The 27,762-nt window shown below is 46.6% G+C and overlaps 1 long non-coding RNA gene across 1 annotated transcript in view; it reads left to right on the top strand.

The window, feature by feature from the left end:
• Positions 1–4,771: 4,771 nt before the first annotated feature.
• The window catches only part of LOC121293595, a 40,242-nt gene continuing 17,251 nt past the window's right edge, over positions 4,772–27,762 (top strand). The window contains exons 1-2 of the long non-coding RNA XR_005946565.1: positions 4,772–4,940; positions 13,608–13,765. This is a non-coding gene — a long non-coding RNA (uncharacterized LOC121293595). The remainder of the gene's footprint in view (positions 4,941–13,607; positions 13,766–27,762) is intronic.

Here is a 27,762-nt window from a genome sequence, read left to right as displayed (position 1 = left end):
GATGCAGTGTGGTAATTCGGATGATTTCAGTACCCTTCTTTATTTTTCCCAAGTTCACTCTCCACCTCTCCTGAAAACACTGACACTCTCATTCCACTGATGTCAGCAGCTCTGTGGTGCATCACCAAAGAAGCCATTCTTTATTTGTTAGTTCAGACAGTGAGTGCTCGGAAGCTATCTGACCTCAACTCAATCTAATTCGGGTCACATCCTGATGGACACACGTGCACACTTTGTAGATGTTACATTCTGAGGTTTTTTTTCTAACCCTGTTAATCCAGATTATTTCAAATCAAGTATCAAGGAAATTTATTGTACCAGATGCAAATAAATAAGTAAAAGTCACATAAGTTTTAACAGCAAGACGTTTTTCCACCTAATCCTAAATAAGAGAGGAAAGACACAAGTCCAATCACTAGGACACAGTCTAGCTACCTTCATAATAGATGACAATCCTTCAAAGGCAGCAGAATCAGTGGTTCAGTTCACTTGCTTAGACAGCATGACTTTTTCCAATAGGAGCTGTTGTCTTGACTACCATAGGCATCGCACTTGCAAGCACCACAATTCACCCTTTACACCATAGATGGAGGTTAAACAGATGTCACAAGCTGAAAAGCACAATTACATCAGAAATATCTGTGTTCAAATATAGCTCAGAAACATGGGTCAAAGTAATGAACAGACAAATCAATGGATTTGATTTTAGATTGCATAACACTAAAGCTTAAATCTCAGGTCAAAATCTAAAATGGGAGAGCACACAACCTGATAAATCAAATACCACTGACCCTGATTAGTTAATCATTCTCAGCCCCTCCTGTATAGACACTTTGTACAGCACCCTGAGTCCAGCCATTCCAGAGCATTCACCACCACTGAATTGGAAAAAGCATGTGGAAAACGCAAAATACCAAGCAATGACAAGATAAAAGAATTGATTCACAGCACTGAGCTCACTGCTGAAGAGGCACAGATGAGAATCCTGGACCAATGTAGTTTGGAAGCAGCTGTTTGCTCGAGTCACTAAGCCAGTACATGACGAGGGGTACAGGGTTAGAGAAGGTTAGGGGTGAGGACAATGCAGGGTTTTAAACAAGAGGATTAGAATTTTAAATAAATAAGGAACAGAAGTCTGTGTGGCATTGCAAGGACAAGGCTGATAAGTGAGTGGAACTTGGATACAAGCAGCAGAGTTTTGGATGAACTGAAGCTTATAGAAAGTGCAGACTTGGGAGATCAGTTAGGAAAGCAACAACTTGCATTTATATAGTGCCATTAACATAGTAAAACATACAAGATACTTCATAGGAGCAACTATCAAAGTTTGACACAGGGCTACTTAAAAGAAATAACAGTTTGGTCATTCAGGTAGGTTTAAAGGAGTGCTTAAAATGAGAAAGAGATGGAGAGGTTTATGGAAGCAATTCCAGTACATAGGGCCCAGGCACATGAAGACATAGCTGAAAATTGGGATGCATGAGGGACCAGAATTGGAAGAGCACAGGGATCTCGGAGGGTAGTCAGGCTGGAGGAGATTACAGAGATAAGGGTGGACAAGAGCGATTTGAGAACAAGGATGAGAATTTTAAAATTGAGGCATTGCTGGACAAGGTCCGCGAGCATAGGGATGATGAACAAATGGGACTTGTTGCAACTTGGGGTATTGGGCAGCAGAGTTTTGGATGAACTCAAGTTTAAGGAGGGTGGGAAGTTGGAGGCTCCCGAGGTGCACGTTGGAAAAGCTGAGTCGAGATGAACAAAGGATGGATGAAGGCTTCAGCAGCTGATGAGCTGAGCTGGAGTAGGAACATGAAAAATTACAGAGGTGGAAATGGGAGATCTTGTTGCTGGATAAGAGATGGGAGTGGAAGTTCAGCACAGTATCAAATAGGAACCAAGTTGCAAACAGCTTAGTTCAGTCTCAGACAGATGCTAAGTAGGGGGATGGAGTTGGTCGGTAGGGAGCAGAGTTTTTGATGGGGATTGAAGACAATGGTTTTGGAATAATTGACTTTGGTGATGACAAAGGCATGTCTGAGGAGTTCAGCAGTAAAAGGGTCAGAATCAAACAATGTTACAGAGGTGAAGTTGGTAGTCTTAGTGATGGAGAAGATAAGGGTTGAACAGGATGCCAAGGTTGGGAATAGTCTAGTTCAATTGAGACAGTGGTCACAATGGGGATCAGAAACTGTTTTTGTGTTAATCACCAAGCAGAATGCTGGTGATAGTGGATTCCCTCACTAAGGAGGTGGAACTTGTAAAGATTTAAAGCCCACAGGGAGGATATTGGGGGTTGGGGGTTGGGGGGCAGGACACAGCTCGCCCACTGGAAGCAAAGTCAGCATGGAGCCAATTCGCTGCACGCCACCTGTCCCAGAGCCTTAACATGCTGCACGGGGGCTAAATAGACAACCCGAGGGACCTCTGCCCCTCATTGGGCAGGACGTCCAGCACATGGCAACTGCTGGCTAATGAGATTGGCCAGAGTTCCAGCAGCTCCAGCAGCTCCAGCAGCCCCAGCAGCCCCAGCAGCTCCAGCAGCTCCAGCAGCCCCAGCAGCCCCAGCAGCTCCAGCAGCCCCAGCAGCCCCAGCAGCCCCAGCAGCTCCAGCAGCCCCAGCAGCTCCAGCAGCTCCAGCAGCTCCAGCAGCCCCAGCAGCCCCAGCAGCTCCAGCAGCCCCAGCAGCTCCAGCAACCCCAGCAGCCCCAGCAGCTCCAGCAGCTCCAAGAGCACAATAGCGGTTGCTGCTGGGACTGCAAGCGGACCCAAGAGAAAGGCCCAATGGATTTCGGTGTGAGGTAAATCTGGGTACTGGCCGGGGAGGGTTCAGCCAGTTTAGGGAGGTGGGGGGGACAGGGTGATGGGGTTTGGCCAGCAGGTGGGTAGGAAGAAAGGGGGAGTACTATCTTAGGGGGGGGGCTGTCCCCTGATGCACAAAGAGCACCACCCCAAAAATAACGCCCTGCCTTTCTTCCCGCCCTTTTAAAAAGTTTTTTTAAATATTGCCTGCCCACTCCTGCCTGACTGCCCATGCCAAATGTACTATTGGCAGCATATTATCGGGGTCAATTGGCTTCTTAACTGGTTCAATTGACCCTTGATTATTTAGTTAAATATTGCGGACAGACTGCCAATTTTAGCACCTACCCATCTACCGTTTTTTGGGGATGAGCTCCCAGGTGAGTAGGAAGGTTGCGGGGTTTGTGAATGTCTTATTAATCACATTGTTAAGGTTTAGTGGAGCTACATTGTTAAACAGGTGATGGGTATTTGTACACCTATAAATGGGGATAGCTGGGACACTGGTGGTTGGGGTAGCGTTGACTGTGAACTAAGTCAACAAGCTCTCTCCACAAAGTAAACTGCTGTGTCTTAGTTTTAATTTCACCAACCAGCATGGATCCTGTTAACAGGGTTGGCACCCATCCTATTTTACATACCCCCTCCCCTGCTGAAAGCACACCCAGCAGGGGTATGTAAAATCCAGCCCCAAGTTTCAAATCAAGAATCAAGTAATTTTATTTACAATGTGCAAATAAGTAAAAGTTGCATATGTTTTAACAGTAGACATCTTTCCACCTAACTCAAAATGAGAAGAAAGACATAAGTCCAATTGCCAGGACACCTTCATAATAGATGACAATCCTTCCACGACAGCAGAGTCCGAGTAGTTCAGTTCACTTATTTAGGCAGCACGACTTCCTCCAATAGGAACTGTTGTCTTGACTACCATAGGCATTGCACTTGGGAGCTCCACAGTTCACTCTTTACTCCATGGATGGTGTTGCCTCGATGCTAGAAATCGATTTGATTATACTCAGAAGATTGAGTGAAAGGCTTTTTAGAAAGACTCTGGAAGACTTGTCCTGGTGTAACAGGGAGAAGGGATCATGTTGGAAAGCTGGGAGGAATTTTGGACTTTAACGACAAGACTGTATATCTGAGATGGTGCCATGATATGTAAAGGCGGTGTAAGATTTTTGGTTGTGTTAATTAGTTAAAGGTGAAAGTACCTTTTCTGTGTTTTATTGCATTAGTTGCCTACTAAGTAATGTTTAGTCAATTTTGATTTTTATTTGTGAAATGTTGCCCAATTCTTCCTGTTGGTTGTTGGGAAATTCACATTCACTTTTTTAAAAGTTATTGGTCTCTATGGGATCATAACAAATTAGGAGTTCTTGACGGTCACAAATTTATATGATTACATTGGGATTTGCCAGAGTTTAAACAAACAAGATTTCACATTTATGTTTGCTGTATTGAGTGAAAAGTTAACATGGCTTTGTTCAATGTTCAGACATTTGTGCAGAGAGAGGAGGTGTCTGTGAATGCCTTGCAGCAGTTAACAAAGGTGAAGAAAGGTAACAATGATGAAAACTAAGAACTATAAAGAAGTAACAGCAAAATATAACACAATAGTTCAATGGAGACCTCTGCTGGAGCTTTTGATATCTCAAGTTCAAAAAGTATTGGCTGTTCCTAAATTTTAAATTCAATTAGTTATTGGTTAAGCTAATATATTGTTGGTTTTCACTTGGGTGCAAGTGGGTGTTGGCTGGTTTTGAACAATAAATGATCCCTGCAGCCAAAGAAGAGCATCAGCGAGGTCAGAAGCCTCTTTGTAATAATAGACCCTCCCAAGCAGTTCACTGATCCTGGAATTTCTCATTCCGACTGGCCTGGATATGGCTCAGTCCAACAGGGGAGGTGAGGCGAACAGGGTGGACGGGGGGAGGGGTGCCTGCACCGGTCAGCAGCTGCCCATAGCATCGGTGTGAAGCCAGGGGAAACATTCCTACTCCTCTGGCTCACGATCAAGATATTTAGAAAGTAGGGAAGCTAACGTTTTAACTTTTTTGCTGCATCATCTAACATTCCCTTGAAGGAGTTGCTGCATTTGCTTGCTTGGCCTGAAATTTCCTCAAATTGTGGAACCGGTAAGTCATTCCTACTTTTCTGATAACTTTGTAACCAGTGTGGGGGTGGGTCCCTCATAATTCCTCAACCATTTTAAATCAGTTTTTACAGAACGGAGTGACATGATTCTAGAATAGTATTGAAGGGAGCTAAAATTGAACTGTTAAACTCATCAGCAACGCCAAAAAATCCTTTTTTTTCCAGAAGGCAGTGCACCAATCTGCATTTTAACAGCACCCCCCCGCCGCAGTAACAGAAATTCATTAATCTCACTGCAATTTTACCAGTGACACATTATAGTCAGGAGGTGGCAGCATTCAATTCTTGATGTTATCAACAGTTCAAGAGAAAACTTATTACAAACAATTATGGTCCAACGGAATCTAATTTACATAAACCTTTTATACCTCCTCAGAGCTGAGATTGATTCTGATATGAAATTAGACTCATTAACAGTACTTCCATGTCATATTTCGCATATTTTGTGGACAGAATTTTGAGTTCAGCGGGCATGGTCAGTGGGCACGGTCAGTGGGCACGGTCAGCATGCACGATCAGTGGGCGCAGTCAGCAGGCCTGGTCAGGGGGCCCGGTCAGTGGGCACAGTCCATGGGCACGGTCAGTGAGTACAGTCAATGGGCACTGTCAGTGGGCATGGTCAGTGGGCACGGTCAGTGGGCACGGTCAGTGGGCACGGTCAGTGGTCACAGTCAGCAGGCACGGTCAGCGGGCATGGTCAGTGGGCACGGTCAGTGGGCACAGTTAGTGGGCACAGTCAGCAGGCACAGTCAGCGGGCAGTCAGCGGGCATGGTCAGCGGGCATGGTGAGCGCACGGTCAGTGGGCACAGTTAGTGGGCATAGTCAGCGGGCACAGTCAGCAGGCATGGTCAGCAAGTACAGTCAGTGGGCACGGTCAGCAGGCACGGTCAGCAGGCACAGTCAGCAGGCACAGTCAGCGGGCACAGTTAGTGGGCACAGTCAGCAGGCACGGTCAGTGGGCATGGTCAGCAGGCATGGTCAGCAGGCATGGTCAGTGGGCATGGTCAGTAGGCACGGTCAGCGGGCATGGTCAGCAGGCATGGTCAGCGGGCACAGTCAGCAGGCATGGTCAGCGGGCATGGTCAGTGGGCACGGTCAGCGGGCACGGGATTGGCTGGGAAACGGCCCCAATTTTGATTTCACGCTGAATGGGCAAACTGAGGCCCGCTCTGCACTTGTCGGTAAGGGCCAAGCGGGGGTGGGGGCCTGTCAGCCGCGGGGTCCAATAGCGACTTGGCGGCCAGTTTAAAAACAGCCCAGCCCCTGGAAGGCTGTCACGGAAGAAGGTCTGTTCTGCGTTAGTCAAGTGATGGTGTTGAGTGCAGATGGAGACGCCAGGCAGGAGGGCAGCTCGGGTGGGCAATCGGCCTCTCGCTTTTCAGGTGAGTGCCTCACGGTCCTCCTGGAGGAGGTGTCTGCCAGGAGGGACACCCTTGTCCCCAGCTATGGGAGGAGGAGTCCACCGCACCTCACCAAGAGGACATGGGAGGAGGTGGCATCGCTGGTGAGCAGCCATGATGTGGTGCGGTGCACAGGGGTGCAGTGCCGGAAGAGGTTCAATATTCTGCTGTGCTCAGGAAGGGTGAGTACCGTCTTGGCATGGGTCAGTGTGTAGAAGCGTTACGGTGTGGTCATTACCCCCCCCCTCTTGCCCCTGTGGTCCTCAGGGGTCTTAAGAGTCTGAGTGCCAGCTGTCAATGATGCCGGAGCTGGCCAAGGGGGTGAGCCCTGGCTGCTTGGACTGAGTGCCTCGTGGCTCGAGGGCCATGACTCGGATGTGCCCTGCGAGGTGTTCCTCAGCTGGGGTTGGCCAGGCTGCAATGGCGCTGCGGGTAGAGGGCAGACTAATCAATGCTCCTCTGTCCTTTCAGGAGAAGATGAGCCATAACCCATCAGAGAGATCACGGGCAGGCAGAGGCCCCACCTAACCTGCTGCTGCTGATCAGGTTCGAGCAGGACGCCCTTGAGCTAGAGACTTGGCCCACGCCCCACATGTAACCGGGCGTGGAGAGGCGGGGGTGCCAGATGAAGGTCAGAGGCTGTGCACAGAAGTGAGAGTTTTGGTTGGTGCAACCATTCCAGTGCAGTCTCTTCATTGATGGGAGCCTCAAACCTGGAGTCCCCATTGATCATTGGAAGACGATGGCACCATGATGCAGATCTCCATTGTCACACCAGGGAGCCTGGCATACACAGTGACCGTGTGATAACTTTAACTAATGACATGTCCTTGTTCTCCCTTCTAGGTTCACCAGCACATACTCACTCTCTGGGCCCCGAAGGCCACTCCTGACATCGGAGGACCACCTGGCTTCAGCTGCGCCCGCGTCACACCCGCTCCCTGAACCAGGCACCAACGCAGGTATCAGCACCTTAGGCATTAGAGCGGTGGCAAGTATCTCAGCGCACATTGGTGAGGGCACTTCACTCTCACTTGAGCTGCAGGTGGAGGCAGAGAGTGCCAAGTCGGAGAACTGCTGGAAACCAGGACGATGCTGGGTCAATGGCTGATGATGAGGCCCCCCAAGTTGTCCATATGGCAGCAGATGCTGGATGTCCAGTGGGATGAACAAAGAGGATCTGGCAGAGATCCAAGAGGGTTTGCGTGCCATGGTCTCTATTGTGGAAGAGTCCACGCGGAGCATAGGAACTGCGTTGACCCTCATGGCCGAGCGCACTGCCTCCTCCATTGAGAGAATGCTGACTCTCATGGAGAGGCAGCTCCAGGGTCAGAATCAGGGGTTCCTGGGGTTGCGCTCGGACCCGCAAACCCTCACACAGGCCTCAGGTGGTCTGTGTCCTTGTGGGAGGTGGATGAGGCACCCAGTATCCCAGCTAGGTGCCTGTCCATCAATGGTGAACAGGGAGGCCCAGAGCAGCCTCACATTGGCACACGAGCTGCCTGTCATCTCTGCAGGCTCCCCTTAGGGGCACTCTGGAAGACAGCAACAGCTCCTCTGCCCCTCTGCCAGTGACCATGGCATCTGATGAGACTACGATAACTGGGGAGATGCCAGCTGTGGCACTGGCCGCTCCCTCCCAGGCGGGGCCAGCACAGGCTCCACGGGCCAGAGGACAATCGCCAAGGTCATCAAGGCCAACAGGACAGCAGATTCAGCAGCTGTCTCCAATGCTGGTGCCAGTGAGGGGTTGGCACCGGGATGTAGCACTTGCAAACGTAAGTTAAAGGCACCAGGAGCACAAGAGGGACTGGTCACAAGTGATGTTCTGTTCATTTATGTTTGGTTTATATGTCTGCTGGTGTGGACATCAACACCAGTAATGGTCATGTCATTATGCTTTCAATGTGACAATAACATTAAATTTGCTTTGGTTCTGATGGCCTGAGAATGCATCACCATTTTTAATTTCTGGTGCGGGGTACGCCAGTGTGTAATGCTGGACGTGAGTGTCTCGAAACCTTTTCGCACAGGCACTGAGTGAACTTTGGGTAGAAATAAATTGGTCATTTCAGAATCCAGGATGGAGGCGACAGCTCTGGAATGAGGTAGAAGCAGATCTTTGGCAGCCTAGCTGAAGGAGCATTGGATTGAGGTGTTCCTGGTGTCCCTGCCTCCCTGAAACATACAGAGGTCTGCCTCCACAACCTCAGCGTTCTCCTCACTCTGCTCCTCTTCTGACTCACTACTGGACTCATCCTCTGTGGCCTGTGCAGCTGCATCAACATCCCCCTCCTCCAGTGGGTCCCCCCTTGCCAGTGTCAGATTGTGGAGAGCGCAGCATGTGACCACTATCAGCGATACCCGCCCTGGGTGGGGGGAGGGGGGGTGGGTAGGTATTGTAGTGCTCCCTCTGAAGGGTCCAGGCATTGGAAGCACATATTGAGAAGACCTTTCATTCTCTCTATCACCGCCCTTGTGGAGGCATGGCTACTATTATAACGCTGCTCTGCCTCTGTTCTTGTGTGGCGGAGAGGTGTCATGAGCCACCTTTTCAACGGATAGCTCTTGTCACCCAGTAGCCAGCCCCCCGGAGCACTGAAAAGCCTTGGCACCTGGGAGTGTCTGAGGATGTCTTACTGCATTTATACAGGGCCTTGGTGAGACCACACCCAGAGTATTGTGTGCAGTTTTGGTCTCCCTACCTAAGAAAGGATATACTTGCCATAGAGGGAGTGCAGCGAAGGTTCACTAGGCTGATACCGGGGATGGCAGGACTGTCGTATGGGGAGAGGTTGGTTCAACTGGGCCTGTATTCACTGGAGTTTAGAAGAATGAGAGGGGATCTGATTGAAACGTATAAAATTCTAACAGCTGGACAGGGCTGGACAGACTGGATGCAGGGAGGATGTTTCCCCTGGTTGGAGAGTCTAGAACCAGGGGCCACAGTCTCAGGATATGGGGCAGGCCATTTAGGACTGAGATGAGGAAATATTTCTTCACTCAGAGGGTGGTGAACCTATGGAATTCTCTATCACAGAGGCTGTGGAGGCCGGGTCACTGAGTATATTCAAGAAAGAAATTGATAAATTTTTGGATATTAGAGGCATCAAAGAGCATGGAGAGAAAGCAGGAATATGGTGTTGAGATAGAGGATCAGCTGTGACCATATTGATTGGTGGAAATGGCTCGAAAGGCTGAGTGGCCTACACCTCCTCATTTCTATGCAAGCGCCATGGGATCTGCCCGGGTACCTTGCACAGACTTGCAGAATATGTGTCTTGTGATCATAAACTATCTGCATTTTCATGGAGTGGAAGCCCTTCATGTTGACAAAGGCACCCGGCGGACCCTCTGACATCTTGATGGCCACATGTGTACAGTCTATAGCACCCTGGACACGGGGGAAACCAGCAATTGCTGCAAAGCCTCTGGCCCACTCAGCCTGGCTGGCCTCGTCTGTGCAGTAAAGAATAAAGGTCAGTACCCGCCTGAACAGAGCCTCTGTCACCAGCTTGACACAAGTGTGGACAGCTGATTGGGAGACTCCACACAGACTCCCCACTGAGCCCTGGAAGGAGCCAGAGGCATAGACGTTGAGGGCCACTGTGACCTTCAGAGCCACTGGAACGTGGTGTCCACCCACACAGTCAGAGCTGATCTCAGGCTTGATCATCTGACAGATGGAGGTCATGGTCTCCCTTGAGAGACAGGGCCTCTTTCAGCATTGCAGCCCGGACATATTGAGGTAGCTGCATCACCGCCTGTAAACCCTGGCAGCAGGATAGTAGCATCTTCTGCAGCCCCTTCCGCCTTGGACAAGCTGCTGGCCCTGCCCCCCTTGTGCCTGCACCTCTCCTCCCACAGGTCCCTCCCCTGGAAGCTGCACTGGGACACCTGGCCTCCTCTCCCTTCTGCCCCTCTCTTCCCCCTCAGAGGAGGTGCCTCCAGCTGAGACCACAATCCCCATTCCCAGGGTAAGGGAAGGCTGTCTGATACCTGGAAGGATCCACATGGTCAAAATCCTCCAGGGGCCTTGTACACACCAATAAGTCCTGAAATGAAGCCTAGAAATGCTAAGAATGAAGCTCGGAACTGAGGTGAAGCTGCCAAAAGCAACCAGCAGCAAACTATCTACCAAACTCCTCCCTACTCACAATGGCAAAGCTGCTGACCCTTTTTATCCCACCTTTGGAATAGGTTTAGCAAATTGTTGGCTGCCCACCTGCCCATTTTGTGCATGTGATGAGCATGAAATTGCACAGGCAACGTTAAATACAGCTCCATTGCCTTTTTAATGGCCTTAACTGGCCTCATAATTGATGGCGGGCGCGGCTCTGATTCACGTTCTTGCCCACCGACCGAAATATCGTGCAAGTACACGATAATGTTGGGACGGTCACTCGGCATCATCATTCACTGTTTTACGCTGGAGTGGTTCGGGTGAGTGCCCATCTGCTCAGTGAAAAATTCTTTCCCCCCATTTCCTTAACGCTGTTTAACTTTGATCTTGTACTTGCAGAGTGGAAAACGCATCAGGACAATGGGGGAATTTTAACATAGGCAAATGAGCAAGGTTGGGTCAGGTGGGAGTCTAGAAATGTTTCCCAACACCAACCCAACTCCAGGTACCCACCAGTTCCAGCTCTAACTGAGACCGGAAGGTTGGGGTGTGACAAACCCATTCCAAGGGGGTGAGTTGATATTTCAAATGTGACAATGATGTTATGAACCTCATTGCCCATCAGGTTTTCAAATCTAACAGCTATTGGTCTGGAAACCTGTTAGCTTCATTGAGGCAAGGACTCGATGGAAACAAGGTGAATGCCTTTGCACCTATCTCCTGAGGAGCCTCTGTCACCTCCAACCCCACCACAAGACCTCCAACCTCCCCATCCTCCAGCAAGCCCCCATCCTCCCTCACCATGAATCCTGCAATTCCACTTACCGTCCCACGGCCTCTGGTTTCCTCCCCTCAGGCCTGTGATTGCCCCTTAGGCCTGTGATTGACCCCAGCACAAGGCCTCTGATTTCCCCTATCGGACCTGCAATTCGCCTCCCTCCCCCATCAGTTCTCATGGATTTCCTGTCTATTTTTCATGTATGAAAGCATGGACTACCGTGGTACCATAGCAACGAGGCATACTAGTCCTTAAAATATTTATATTTTTTCTTCCCCATTTTTCTTTCCTCTTCAAGGTAATGACTTTGGCTACATGGCTCCACAAACAGCAAGAGCTCTCTGGTACTTTACCCAAAAGTTCATGTTTAATATGTAACCCCAGGCAGTATATTTTGGTGGGGCCTTCACTACTAAGGCCTTTTGCAGCCAAGCCTGAACCTGTCATCACCCAATGTCAACCCACCCATACCTTAGGCAGGATTTGATGAATTGTGACCAGGAACTAGAATGTTGACAATACTTCCTTCCAAAATGTCAGCAATTGCTGATGCGAAGGAGGAATTGGGATGTTGTTCAACAATATTGGAAGATAATTACAGCAGGCTAATGATGTCATGGCATTTGGTTTAAATATAGGTTTCAGGTTCAGAGTGAGTGACATCTACACCTTCCTTTATAGATTCCCCTCCTCTTGTGGTCTAATTCCTTTTCTTGATGCAGGGAGAGGTTTATTAGTGCATATGCTGTCACATGATAGTGACAAATGTTGGTGGAACTTGTCCAACATAAGATCAAATGTTGAATTATTAGTTATAGTCACACTGCAGAGGAATAGATAATGAACCTTGTATAGTCAAATTAAAATCAGCATGATTGTTCCATTAAACTGAGACAAAAATAGATCTACCAGAAGAATAATTCTGATTATGCAGAATTTTTACATTTCCTTCAACATTTTAATTTGCTAGTTAACTAAATTATATGGCAAGTGAAGCATTTCCATCCATAATTAATCTTCCCAACATTGTCTTAGTTGAAGTCTTTCTTTTCTCAGGAATCAATTCCAAGCAAAACAATGAAATGCTTGATATATGAACAAGAAGCTAAATATGTATTCAGACTTTGTATTACAAACCCCAGAAGAAAAGTATGAGTCATAGTCCTTAAGCCGTTTGACTTTTTTAACATCCCACACAGTGTGTGCAAAATGCTGCAGTGCCAAATACCTTTATCTGCTGAAGAATAATATAAATTCTGGTTGCAAAGATTAACTGACTCCAGATATCAGATGAAGGATCTTTCATTCAGCTTTCAACATACAAAAAGAGAGGGTAAAAGAAGCCGACCATTGAAAGATTCTTTTATTGTTGGTATTTTATTTTATTTGTCCAGCTTGTTTTTTTTCTCTCATCATCTCCCAAGTTAAGATTCTTGCATATCTGGGAGGACCCATAGGAAATCTACCTCAAGCCTAAATAAGAGCAGCTTTAGTGTTAGATGTTGTATAGAGCAGGTCTTGGCAGGTGTAACTATTTCATAGTCACTCTTTGCTAACCTGTCAGTGGTATTCAATCCATATTTGATCCTGCTATAGTGTATATACTTGTGATGAAAGGCATTTTGTATTTGAAGGCAGTGGATTAAATCAGATGGCAGTAACCCAAACAATCTCAGACAAGGCCAGGTTTCAACATAGTGCTCTCTCAGTTGGCATCAAGTCTTGGTGACACACGGGGCCCGATTTTAACTTACTCAAAACTCATTCAGTCACACAGTTAAAATCAGGTTCCACCAATGTCAGCTCAGCATCACACACTAAATATGGTTTGATAGGGTGGCATAAAAGCAAAGAGATAGGATTACCATTTCAAGAAGCAGAACTTTTTAACGCTTATTGTTCCCCATTTATTGCTTCCTGCAGATTTCTGACAACTGGACCATTCAGTTTTTTATCAATCCTATCATTAATATCACTCATTGATCATCCAACTGGTGAGGAGTTTCAAATAGATGGAGCTGTCAGCTTTTCCTGTTTTCTATTTTCACAATGTAAAGCTGCCAAAAGCAATACTTGCCAAGAATTTGCAAATGTCTGTTGACAGTAGCACATTCTGTATGGTTACGTAGAAAATTATGGATGCCAGCACTTGATTCCAAGAGACACGCTACAGTTTATAATTACAATAAAATGCGGGATGTTTAATATGGATTTTATTAGTTCACAACCTTGCTCAATTATCACATAACTTCTTGTTCCGTGCAGCATGATTTTGTATTTTTTTTTTATTGTTGCAATGATTACTTTTTGCTTTTAATTGTTTTGATCATTTTCATTTTTTCTTAGGGGTCCTTATCCTTTGCCTTCATGCTCACCAGAAACAGTCTTTCACACCCCTGGCAGTTAAGTTGCATCAATTCATTTTGACATGGAGTTAATCACAATCGATGTTGATTTCGCAATGACTTGTTCGGAGAAGAAAACAAGCTGACTGCAAACATTAGGTTGGGAACCAAAAGCAGTTGCAAGTTATTTTACCAATTGACACTCTGACAACATTTAGAGCTCAAGACCCAAATCTCAAGACAAAAGTTTAATCACATGTTTTAAATTGTTTTGAGCGGATCCTGGTTTACCTGGCCTTCTTTTCCTGTTCAAAAATAAAAACAAAAAAACTGCGGATGCTGGAAATCCAAAACAAAAACAGAATTACCTGGAAAAACTCAGCAGGTCTGGCAGCATCGGCGGAGAAGAAAAGAGTTGACGTTTCGAGTCCTCATGACCCTTCGACAGAACTTGAGTTCGAGTCCAAGAAAGGGTTGAAATATAAGCTGGTTTAAGGTGTGTGTGTGTGTGGGGGGCGGAGAGATAGAGAGAGAGACACACCCCCCCCACCTCCACCTCTCTCTCTCTCTATCTCTCCGCCCCCCCACACACACACCTTAAACCAGCTTATATTTCAACCCTTTCTTGGACTCGAACTCAAGTTCTGTCGAAGGGTCATGAGGACTCGAAACGTCAACTCTTTTCTTCTCCGCCGATGCTGCCAGACCTGCTGAGTTTTTCCAGGTAATTCTGTTTTTGTTTTCTTTTCCTGTTCATTGTTTATAGTATTGAAGGGCGAGGGCTTGCTCTGGTACCCAAAAGTGCCTGAGTGTCCGATGTTTAGTTCAAGCCAGCGCTGTTCATTATGAGCGTGCAAGGGGAAGCCCCACTCTCATGAGTAGAGGTTCTATATTACAATGTTTAATCCGTCAGTTTATACTGGAACAACAAATTCACTTGACCAGCTGCCTCAACTTTACTTGGATCTTTTCACCTGACTCTATCTCCCCCTCCCGCCCCCCGATCTCATTTTCTCCTGACTAGATCTTCTCATATGACTCTCTGCCTCACAGACATTATACAAGGTTTATCAGTTTTCAGTTTTCCGTCAAGTATCCCATGATTCTCACATGCCATGCATCAATTCCCCCTTACAGTCTGATTGCCTTTCATGATCTGAATTAGATTCAGTTCTATTTACACTGAGAAGTAAAGTTCCTGAACTCTTCAGCAGATAGGCAAAGACAGCTTTTTAGCTCAAACAATATTTGAATGACAATTCAAATGTCAAGTTTTAAGGTTCCACTCAGTAAATTTCCTCTGTTTTCTGGCTTGGCTGTAGCGTGGAAATGAGGTATTCCATTATCAACAAGGATAAAGCCGACAATCAGAAACATTTGTATCAAACTTCCTGTTAGGCTATATGGAGTTGAGTTCCATAATAGGATACCACGTGCTAAGGATACCATTGTTGATAGTATCTGTAACACACTTGTCTGAAATGTACCTGGCTGTAATGCACCTATCTGTAACAAACCTGTAAAACACCTGTCTGTAATATACCTGTCTGTAACACAAATGTCTGTAATGTACCTGTCTGTAACACACCTGCCTGTAACACTCTTCTAACACCTGTCTGTAATGCACCTGTCTGTAACATACCTGTAACTCACCTGTCTATAACACACTTGTCTGCAATATACCTGTCTGTAACACAACTGCCTGTAACACACTTGTCTGCAAATACCTACCTGTAACACACCTGTAACACAACTGTCTGTAATATATCTGTTTGTATCACACTTGTCTGTAATATACCTGTCTGTAACACACCTGCTTGTAACACACTTGTCTGTAATATACCTGTCCGTAACACACCTGTCTGTAACACACCTGTCTGTAATATACCTACCTGTAACACACCTGTCTATGACATACCGGTTTGTAATATACCTGTCTGTAACACACCTGCTTGTAACACACTTGTCTGTAATATACCTGTCTGTAACACACCTGTCTGTAACACACCTGTCTGTAATATACCTACCTGTAACACACCTGTCTATGACATACCAGTTTGTAATATACCTGTCTGTAACACACCTGTCTGTAACGTACCTGCCTGTAATATACCTGTCTGTAACACCTGTCTGTAATATACCTGTCTGTAACACACCTATAACACACCTATCTGAAACACACCTGTTTGTAATATACCTGTCTGTAACACACCTGTCTGTAACACACCTGTCTCTAACATATCTATCTGTAGCACACCTGTCCTCCTCTTACAACTGCAAGAATACGCAAGATATTCCAAAGACAGTACAATGCAGGAATAAGGGGATTTATTTCTCTTGAGAAACCTAGGTAGATGGCACAGGGGAATACAAAGACTAATAAGAAGAGCAGTGCAAGTGATTAGTTAACAAGAAGCTTCGGTTATAATAGTCTGAAAGTTACCGAATAACAAAAATAGGTTATAAACCCCAACTATCTTGAGTTGATTGAAATATTGACCAAATCAAATACTTTCAAGAACTGGGGCTGAATTTTGTTGATTGCTGTTAAATCCTGCTGGCAGAGCCAAAAGCATGAGGGGACCTGCTGTGTGGAAGGACCATCAATGGAGCAGAGTGGGCCGCCACCACCCCCCCCGCCACCCCACCGCACCCCCCACCCCCCCCACCCCCCCCCCCCCACCAGATGTGGAGTTGGCAGCTCTGCAGCACAGCTGTTTACAGTGGCCATTGCTGAGGCTGCAGCTCGGTGAAAGGGCACCTCAATGGCTGGACACCCAAAGAGGGTTAAGGTAGGTTGTGGGAAGAAGGCAGGTGGCAGCGATTGGGGAGGTGGGGGCTGGCTCATGAAACACCAATGCCATTGCTGTCACCAGGGCAGCCATCACCACTGGAGTCCGCCTTAGGCCATGGAGTGTCCTTAAAGGAGTGTAGCTCTTGACATGGAGACAACCGGGTATTCCCACACAGCACAGGCCCCTCTTGACACAGGAAAAATGCTCAGGGTAGGGCCCTTAACTGGCCACTAAAGTGGTGGAACAGACTTCCTGGGGGCTGGGGGTGGAGTCAGAATTATCATCTTCCCCACAGCTGGCTCCTTCCTGATGCCTTACCTCACCATTTGCTAGCCTTGCCACCTCCTGGCCCCTCTCTAAACATTCCACATTAGCCATTTGTCTCTTATGGGGGCAGTGTTTTACTAAAAATCATCAGGACACACTTGTGTTGTTGACAATCTGTCAGTTAAATTGATTGTCACCCATGTATAATTGAAAACCTCTCGTTTTCACAGGTGTTTTCCCAAATCTTTGTGCTGACAAAATTTTATACCAAAGCAGACTGACTGAAATGAATAACTGGGGTGCGAACATGGTACCCTGCTATTTCATCAGTAACTTCCCATAGGCTTCATTCTTCAAGCAGCCCAAAGGCATGACAACATTTTGGCCTGTCATTGTGCTGGTCAGAATGGAACAGCTCATTCAGTTAAAGAATGAATGACGCAGGATGTCAATGAGTCACCAAGTCCCCTGGGAAGAGACATTTTCTCAGCTTTATTCATTCTTGATAGATGTGCGTCATACTGCAGTAGAGCGTTCAGTGATTATACCCACACGGATCAAGCCTGCAAAATATCAGCCAGAATACTGATTATCTGAGTGCTCGGGTACTTTGTGGTTTTTAGGTGAACCTTAACTGTTGTCAACAGAAAAACTGCAAATTCAAATCTTGGGAGTTAAAAGTACCTAGAACATTGTCACTTCAAGTTACAAGATTACTTGTTTCTCCAGGCTAAAATCTAAACCAGGTTTCTCCACCTAAAATCTAAACCAGGAACAGGCATTTCTCACTCAAAGCAGTGTCATACATCCAAGTATGTAGCATAGCTCCTTTCACCTGAGGGATTTCTGCATGTGATCAAATGTATTGTTGAAGATGCCATATTGCTCAGTGATCTGAAGAGAATCTATTACTATTCTATCTACAACATACCTGACACTTCGGTCTCTGCTTATGAACATCATAGTGAAAAGACTTTGAGCTTCTTTGTTGAAGGAAGGTGAATGTGGGAGGTGTCTGCCACAGCGACATGGTCTAGAAAATTAAAAAAAAATCATTTTTTCTTTTCCCACAATTAGAGAGCAGGAAATTACAAAGAGACTTTGACAGATGAGTTAATGGACAAAACTATGGCAGATGGTATAGTAATAGGGTCTGGTACATACAGGGTTAATGTGGGACTGAGTACAATACCACCTACACTGTGATGTCAGAAGACACATGACCCAGACTGAGGGTCAGTCTGGAGATGGACACGGTTGGCTTAACACTGAGCATGGGGTCAGCTCCATACCTGTACCTCCTCCTGTAAATGTGTGCAGTGTTACGAGTTGTGAAATAGACTTGCTGTTAACATACTCCAGACTGGAAGTCTACTTCATGCTGCCCGAAGCAGGGTTCTTCAGGGTGGCACCTCGGGATTAAAACCCCCATCCTCACAAGGATGCTGACTAACTATGGAAAAGGACACCTTTACCGGATTCTACACCGAACCTAACTCCCAACTGAAACTCCAGACACTGAGGAAACTCACCAGAAAGAGAAATCTCCAATAGACACAAAAGCCTGGAAATAGACAAGAAAGGGAGAAGTTTTACTCGAGCAGAAGACTTTAATACCGCACCCCCCCCAGGAATCCAGCTTCAGCAAACAGCATTCGCCGCCCGCAATGGGGAGATAGATTTTATACAATTCCAGGCCAGCCCTGAGAAACCCCTTTTCAGTCGTTCAGTCAGAAGCACCATTTGAAAGCAACTTGCCACTAAACCTAATCCCGGACTCCGAGTCTCAGCACGTGGTTCCTGAGTCCGGCAAGAGAAAAGAAAATCATTAGCAATTCATTTTGTCTGTTCCAGGTGCATTGTGGTTGTCCAGGTTCAGACATAACAAACCCTCCGTTCTTTCCCAAGAACACTGACTCCTGACCCAATACCACCTACCACCAAAATGATTAAGCCAGTTGACCTCTGCCACCATTGCTTCTTCTTCAGGCAGAAGTGTGCCACCGCCATTTTGAAAAGCCCACCTTTGTTCACCAGTAACTGGCGGCACCTTCTTGGAAGCCTATAATCTCTTAAAGCTGTACCCACACTTTTTAAAATCTTCAAAAATGGATTTGCAATTCCACATTTCCAGCTCCACTGGGATTCACCCCTGGCTCTGACCAGGCACACAATTGGAATCTTTGGAGAGGAAGATTTTTAAGCTACAGATTGCCGCAGGTCTCAATAAAAAATCAGAGGCAGAACAAGTTAGTACACTTCTTTACTCAGTTGGGCCAATAGCAAATGACATCATTGCATGACAAGCTACAGATGAATCACCTGCTAAGTTTGATGATGTTTTGAAATTGTTTGACATCTATTTCAACTTGACATCCAATAAAACACTGGAGAGAGCTAAATTCAATAAGAGAGAACAACTCCTTGGGGAACCTTGGGGATCCTTCATTAACGATCTCTGTTGGGTGGCAGAGAGGTGTGAATATAGAGATTTAAAGTCTGAGCACATCCCAGACAGAATTGTGATGGGCGTTGCAGACGATTCACTCTGACCTTCTACAAGCTAAAGATGATCTTAGCATAGACAAGACGATCCAGCGAGCTAGACTGTCTGAGCAACGTGAACAACACAGGACAATCCGAAGGGGAGAGGACACTACTTGGGCAGAAACCAACCCTCAGTGACCAGATGAGGTCACTAAAACGCAGGGAACACCCAAGTCAGGGAAGGCAATTCCCGAGCTGCCCAGCAGAATGACCTTGCCAGCGCTGGGATGAGAAGCGCCCTCACAGGAAAGATCAGTGTCCTGTGAGTACAGCCCAACGCTTCCCCTGTAACAGACAGGGACACTTTGGTAAACTGTGCAAGTCAAAATCCCAGCACCGCACAGAAAGCCCAAAGGTCACCCAGGAGGTCAAGACCGCAAACTCCAGAAGACACACAGCCATGCTTCTTGGGTGAGGTTAGAGGTTGTGGTTCTTCAATTTGGAATGCGGACATCCTGGTAAATGGTTAACTAACAAATTTTAAATGAGACTCAGGTGCCAGTGTGGCAGACAAGGAATAATAGCTACAAGGTTGTTGGATTCGAACGACAGGCATTCCACTTTATGCAGCAGGAGGAGTCTGACTCCCAGTCCTCGGCACGACCCTGGGATAACTGAGGGATGGTGACAAATAATTCTTTGAGCTGCTGTATGTTGTCCACAATCAGTCTTCTTCTCTCCTGAGCAGAGATGCCCTCGATCTCCGACAGCCAGCAGAAGATGTCAAGACTACCACAGCCGTTAGCTGGCAGGACAGCACGGTCCTGAGTCCTCAAACACTAAAGAGTATTCAGACTCTGATTTCACCTGGATCTTCCATTTCCTTCTCCAGAGCAGATTTTCCCATCAGCAGTCCAGGTCCTGGAAAGTCCCTAATGATCAGACCAACCTACTGCGCATGAGATTACTATTGCACCTCTGGTGGAAGTGGTACCAGAGACACACCAACAGCCTGAGGAGCCGCTACCTCCAACTACAACGATGGCACAGTCAGTCAACACACCAACCACTGTGCACACACAGCAACATCCAACCAGTGTGCCAAAACCACAAGCGATGCCAGAACCAGCAGTTGTGCACCATCAACTACAAAAAGCAGAGGTGAGCATGCTACTCAATCCTCTCCTTGCCATGGGAACACTCTTCCCCAGATTCAGTGAGATTCCAGACAGCCTAAGCGGAGAAGGAAGAAGAGAAAACACCACCAAGTAGGCAGATACCATATTCTTCCACTCCCAATTAAACCAGGTTACTGATAACCACTCCCGGTGAAACCAGGTTATTGATAACCACACCAGGTTAATGGCTATTAACACCTTATGCTATCTTACCTTTATCCACTATCAGCACCTTCTTTAGTCTTTACCAGTACCATTAACACTTCCCTTTGTCTTGTGTCTATGACCATCTTTGTCAAGCTCTCCTTAGCTGTCAACTATCCCTGACCTTCAATCTTGCTCCATCTGCTCCACCCTCTCATATCTGCTTCTCTTTAGCTCTGAAGAAGAGTCATGCAGACTCGAAACATTAACTCTGTCTCTCGCTCCACAGATGCTGTCAGACTTGCTGAGTTTTTCCAGCATTTTCTGTTTTTTATTTCACATTTCTAGCATCCACAGTACTTTGCTTTTATCTGAGCATTTAGTTGTGGTGTTAGAGAAAGTGTCACCTATATTTGGTGAAAAGCTTGCTGGGTGGAATGTCATCATAAACATAGCAACTTAGAATCTTGACCAGAATTTTACACCCTCTACCCTTGCCCAAGGAATGGGCCGGCAGGCAGGAGGGCATGAAATTGGGAGCATGGCAGGGGCACCAAACCCACTGCCGACCAACCTCTGGTATTTTACCAGTGGCAGGGCAGGTGTCAGGGGGCTGACTCGACCTTGGGCCAGTTGAGGTCCGTATGTGGCTGGTTAATGGTGCCTCCTCCCACTGCTGCTGGTATTTAACCAGTGATGAGGGTGCCCATGCCACATGGCGAGGTTACCAGGTAAACCCTGACAAACCCAGCTGTAGGCTTGGTGGGGAGAGGTGGGAAGGGATTCAGGCATCCTGTGCCCAGCAGAGGTGCCCCCGGGGCAGTGATTGCCACTCCTGCTTGCTCTCCCATGCCTCCTGATCACAGCCCCTCACACTATTGCCAGACCCTGCCTGACTGGCCTTTGCAAAACCCCCTCAGCCTGGCCTCCATGCTGCTCCTCATGGTGACTGGCTTTAGTCCCTCCGAGGCAGGACATACTCCAGATGACAGGGAAAGCCACAACCTGAGCCACTTACCAACCAAGCAGCGATAAAACCGTACAGCTCACCAGTCCCACAGAGGCGGGTTCGCCACCAACTTGGGACTGGGGCCACGACTTCCAAGCCAAATTCCAGCTCTTGTCTCTACAATCACTCCATAAATACAACAGTAACTGAGTGCCGAGATAAATGGAGTAATGCTTTGAACCTGCACATGTCAGATAGCCAAGGATGAGGATGTGTATCAGTAACCCGTTCAGACATGTTGTGTAACACAACAATAACTTGCCTGGAGAAGATGGTGAACTACTCCTACAAGTAGATGGTTTTTGCTCTGAGCGCCTTCTCCCATAATCGCCACTCAAAGGACCACAAAAATAACAAACAGAAGATGTCCCAAGTACCTCCAAATTAGAATAACTCATTTTGCCATTTAAATGGAAACAATAAGAATACATTAAATTTTAGAAGCTAAGATCCGAAGTGTTACCATGTTAACTTTGGAAGCCATTTCCAACAGTGCCTGCATAATAAACTCTGTCACATCCAACCAACATTTTCCACTAATAATTTCATGTCTTTTTGCCAGTTATTATAACCCATTTACATTGGTTATGCAGTGATTCCCAATAAGCGGGCTTCACTTGTTAATATTTTCAGTTAACTCTGTCAATCCCCTCAATCACGGGTCCTGTTTAAAACAGGGCCCGAATCTTCTGCTCGGTGTGTGGGGGCTGGGGTGGGCCCTGCATGTCGACGGGTAAAATGGCACCCGGTCACATTGGGCGTGTGTTCCGATGTCACCGAGCATCATTCCAATATTCAGTTCAACAGGGCACGTACCAGAGTCAGCTGTGTACCTGCCAAACTGTCAAAGACTTATCAAGGCCGTTAATAATCTAATTAAGCTGGTTGTTTGGGATGCCCATTGGCGATTGGTGGGCAGGCGAAGAGCCCAGGTGGCCTTCTCATTTATCATGAAACATCATCCATGGACGGGATGTGGTTTTATGAAGGGTTTATAACTTTAATAAATTTTTAAATTAAAATTAATAGACATGCCCCAGCTCATATGACACTGTCACATGAGGGGACATGTCCGAATAATTTTTTTCATTCTTTTTTTCCATTTTCCACAATCAAACTAATCCCCGTGAGGCAGATCTGTGCCTCAGGGAGATTTCCGTGCTCTTTCACGCTCATGTGCAACAGAGAGCAGGCCCCGATTCTCCCTCCCCACCCCCCTCCCTTGCACAGGGAGCGCTCTGATCTTCCAGGTGTGTGTCACACTGGGCGGGCCTTAATTGACCCGCCCACGTAAAATGGCGGCACGCAACCAATCACCGGCGTCGATCGGCTATGCGCCTGCCCGCTCCCGCTCACCACCCCCCCGACGGGGAGAAAATTCTCCCCTAGAAATAGGTTCAGTTTTTAACCAGATGGTAGAGGCGGCAGCTTTGGAAGGTGCTGTCGGAGGAGGCTCGGTGAGTTGCTGCAGTGCATCTTGTAGATGTATGGAAATTTTAGCCAGCGAAGCTAACACCCATTAAATCATTTTAAAATGGTTGGAAATGGTCTCTATCGGTACGGCCAGGTTGAAAGAAGGACATTTATTTTTTATTCATTTACAGGATGTGGGTGTCGCTGGCTGGGCCCAGCATTTATTTCCCATCCCTAGTTGCCCTTGAGAAGGTGGTGGTGAGCTGCCTTCTTGAAGCGTTGCAGTCCAAGTGGTGTAGGTACACCCACAGTGCTGTTAGGGAGGGAGTTCCAGGATTTTGATCCAGCGACAGTGAAGATATGGTGATATATTTCCAAGTCAGGATGGTGAGTGACTTGGAGGGGAACTTGCAGGTGGTGGTGTTCCCATCTATCTGCTGCCCTTGTCCTTCTAGGTGGTAGTGGTTGTGGATTTGGAAGGTGCTGTCGAAGGAGCCTTGGTGAGTTCCTGCAGTGCATCTTGTAGATGGTACACACTGCTGCTACTGTGCGTCGGTGGTGGAGGGAGTGAATGTTTGTGGATGGGGTGCCAATCAAGTGGCTGCTTTGTCCTGGATGGTGTTGAGCTTCTTGAGTGTTGTGGGAACTGCCCTCATCCAGGGAAGTGGGGAATATTTCATCAAACTCCTGACTTGTGTCTTGTAGATGGTGGACAGGCTTTGGGGAGTCAGGAGGTGAGTTACTTGCCACAGGATTCCTAGCCTCTGACCTGCTCTTGTAGCCACAGTATTTATATAGCTAGTCCAGTTCAGTTTCTGGTCAATGGTAACCCCACAAGATGTTGATAGTGGGGGATTCAGTGATAGTAATGCCATTGAATGTCAAGGAGCGATAGTTAGATTCTCTCTTGTTGGAGATGACTCCAGCCAGCAGAGAGTTTTCCCCCGAATCCCATTGAACCCAGTTTTGCTAGAAAATGTATTGTAAATATGTAGATTCAGTCCATCTGTCAGTATCCATCAACAATGGGGAAATTTCAATACTTAACAAAAAGCTTCAATATGCATTTCATGAGCTTTGCTTATTCTTACCAGCTGACTGCCATTATCTTATTATCTTACTGAAGTGCCTCACACACTGGCTTCCACCAACAAATGACATTTATATGGTGTCTGTAACATAGAACAAACATCACTTTTCGAAGGCATAAGGAAAAAAATGAAATTCGAGTTAAAGAAGGAGATATTAAGTGGTGGGGGTGGGGGGTGGGGGTGGGGTGCGGGTGGGGGTCACTGTCTTTCAGGAAGTTTTCAATAGAGGAGAGAGATGAGGAGGAGCAAATTGGAAAGGTTCAGGTAGAGAATTCCCAAGTATGAAGTCATCAGCTAGATGAACATTCAACCAATCAGGTCATAGTTCCTGAATCCCTTCAATTTTTTTAAGATTAAGGTTGAACCTAATATCCCATTTCAAAGTAAGCAAAGAAAGCAATACTGCTAAAGTGACAAATTTCTGACATGGTAATAAGGCAAAACCTTTAAAACTGGCCACAATCTAGCTGGACACTGGTATAGGGGAGGATTATGATCCCAAATCTTTAATGAACCAAATATCTTTTCCTTGTCTGTGTCTTTCCTTATGTTAATGTTAAGCATTGAGCTGGTTAGGACCTGCATTCTTACATATTTTTGAAGATAAAATTAGTTCATTAAAAGTGTTATTCATATTGTACACTTTTTCTCCATTTCTGTATGAACAATTACAAAATTAATTTGGGTATTTATTCTTTGGGAATTGTGAGATTTCAGAGCTTCAAACATAAATCCGAATAGCGTACATTGTTGTGCCAGCTACGCAGTCAACAAGGTTCCAGCGTTCTCTGATTCACCTCAGATTAATCAAAGCTGAGCAAACCGTGAATTGAATCTGCAGAAATGGTGTCACTTCCTGAAATGTTTTGTTCCACTTTGATACTACTGATTACATGTGTCAGGGATTCCTACCTGCCTCAAACATCCGACAGAGGGAATAACCGCTTCCCTATTAAAATGGCTGAATGAAATGATGAACAATGACAAATGGACTTAATTGAAAAGGATAGTGGTCACCTCAAAAAATGCAGAATCGACCAATTGACACTGGGGAAAATAGGCAGAAGCAATACACAGGAGAGGTATAAAAATGGACTTGATTTGTCAACCTGCTAAACTTTCACATTATCAATTCTGTTGTTTAATGAATGGTCAGTTATCTCTGAATCATGATGCACAAAGAAAATGTGGCATATAGTTTAAACTAAGTCAACTGGCAGAATACACCAGATTTTCATTTGCTATTAGTACAGATTTAACCCATAATTTGCATGAACTGAGAATGAACATTTTTATTATTGTTATTATTTAAATCTTAGAGTAGTATTTGTCAGACAAGTGGCCCTTATTTTGTTCTGAATCTTGTGAGTGTTGATGGATTATTCAGTCCTGGGGAATATCACTGTCAAGACCAATTTGATCACTGCCTAGTGTTCACTCATGAATAGCAATCAGGAGAAGTCTTGTAACTATAGCGAGTCACACCACATCCTTCACTCAAAATACTTCTCATCCAATAAGTTATTTTTTGAAGCGTAGTTATTGTTATTGGTGGCAGCATTCTGTCTTGTAAGATGAGGGTTTGTGCCTTGATGTTCGACTCTGTGTTAAGCATCACCTGGCGTCCCTCTGCTGTAGTGGTCTCTGCCACATTGTTGCAGAGGAAGACGGTGGCTGAGAAGGTGCATGATTCACTGGACTCTGTTTCTCAGGACCCGCTCCTTGGCCAGCTGATCTTTCCATTTCTGCTCACGCCTTGCAATGCTTTTCCAAACAATCAGCTTCCAGAGGTCACAGTATCAGAAACTGTCTCCCATTTCTCAGTGCCATTGTCCGCCATCTTCATATCTTGCTTACAGGTCTGCTGCTAGCTGAAGCAAAGGTCGTGACCCAGTGGCCAATTCATCGAACAGAAGGTCTTTGGGTAAATGGCCATCATCTATCCGATAGACATGGCTGAGCCAGCACAGGCACGGTTGGTTTAGCAATAAGTATATGTTAATGGTATCAGCATGCTCCACGACCTGTGAGTTATCCTGCCAAGTGAGGATAAGTCTGAGATAACAAAGGTATTCTCACACACGCAAACTCAGCAACCAATTTGCAAACAATAAGTGGGATTAGAGAGATGAATGTGTGGTTCAAAGACTGGTGTGGGAGAATTGGGTTCTGGTTCGTGGGGCACTGGCACCAGTACTGGAAAAAAATAAGGACTGTACCATTGGGATGGTCTACACCTGAACTGTGCTGGGATAAGTGTTCTTGCAAATCATATAACCTTGGAAGTAGAAAGCATTTTAAACTAAATAGTGAGGGCAAGGGGTCAAATGTGGGAAGATGCGATATGTCAAAGAGTAGAGACAAGGTAAGAGAGGAAGGTATTAATTTGGGAAATGATAAACAGGCCATGACAGGAAGGGACAGGGAGTAAAAGTCTAAGAGTAAACCAATAGATAAGGCTGGAGGTTACAAAACTAATAAAAAGATAAAACTTAAGACTCTGTATACGAATGCATGTACAAAACAGGTGAACTGATAATGCAAATAGAGATAAATAAGTACAATCTAATAGTCATTACAGAGACATGGCTGCAGTATAGCATAGTTTGGGGCCTGAATATTGAAGGGTATGTGACTTTCAGGAAGGACAGGAAGCTAGGAAAAGGTGGAGGGGTGGTTCTGTTAATTAAACATTAGCACAATAGAGAGAGACGACCTAAGTTCAAGAAACCAGGATATAGAAGCGGTTTGGTTGGAGATGAGGAATGATAAAGGCAATAAGTCACTTGTGGGAATGGTGAACAGGCCCCTCTAACATGATCATATGCTAGGACAGGGTATCAAAGAAGAAATATCGGGAGCTTGTCAGAAAGGTACGGTGTTTATCCCGGGGAATTTTAATCTACATTTAGGGTGGAATTTTTCATGGCCTCTGATGTGATAGGTGGCGAACGCGGATAATATGGCTCGATCGGTTTCACAGTGACGGGAAGGCAGGTAGTGATCGCCCGCTCAGCCCGCCGATGGTGGGCTGTGTTTCCTGCCAACGGCTGTCGGGAAGCTCAGTGTGATACATCAGCAAATCATTAAAAGGCCATCCCACCAGGCTCTGGACCCCTGCCCCCCACCCCCCCACAGGATCATCCGTCCACATCGGCGGGAAAGCAGGTCGACGTGTTTCACAACAGCACACGGGTGGCGTTCGCTTGGCAGCTTCACTTTGGGGGAACTGAGGTGAGTGAGCAGCAGCTTCTCCACAGCTCTCCAAGCTCGCCAATGTCACCTGTTGCTCTGCAGGTTTCAGGGGTGCCAGGGGGCCTGGGTGACATGCTGCCCTGCCACAGAGGCTACTGTTATCAGCCGGGGCGGAAGGGGGGTCCAGGGGCAACTGCTGCCCGGGTGTTGGATCCCACGCATAACAAATTGAGGTGGGGGAGGGGCAGGGTAGGTGAGGGATGTGGCCACGCGGTAGGGGCACCTGTATAAACTGACCGTTCCTCTGTAGCTGAGGCAGTTCAGGCACAGTCACTGTGATGTGATTGGGGTCGGGCTCCTAGCCTGCCCACCCATGCAAGCAATGCGGGGGCATCAAAGTCCCACCAAGCGCTCCAGACCTTACCCCCCCCACCCCCACCTCCCCCGGGCACAGACTGCAAGTCCACGAACATTTTACTGGACCGTGGAGCAGTTGGACTGCACACGTTGTATAATCTCCTCGCCAACACTGGCCATGTAGCAGTCACTGCTGGAGGTGCTCACAGCCCCTTACAAT

Source organism: Carcharodon carcharias, chromosome 22, assembly GCF_017639515.1.
Source record: "Carcharodon carcharias isolate sCarCar2 chromosome 22, sCarCar2.pri, whole genome shotgun sequence".
Lineage (NCBI taxonomy): Eukaryota > Metazoa > Chordata > Chondrichthyes > Lamniformes > Lamnidae > Carcharodon > Carcharodon carcharias.
This window is presented reverse-complemented; position numbering and strand designations above follow the sequence as displayed.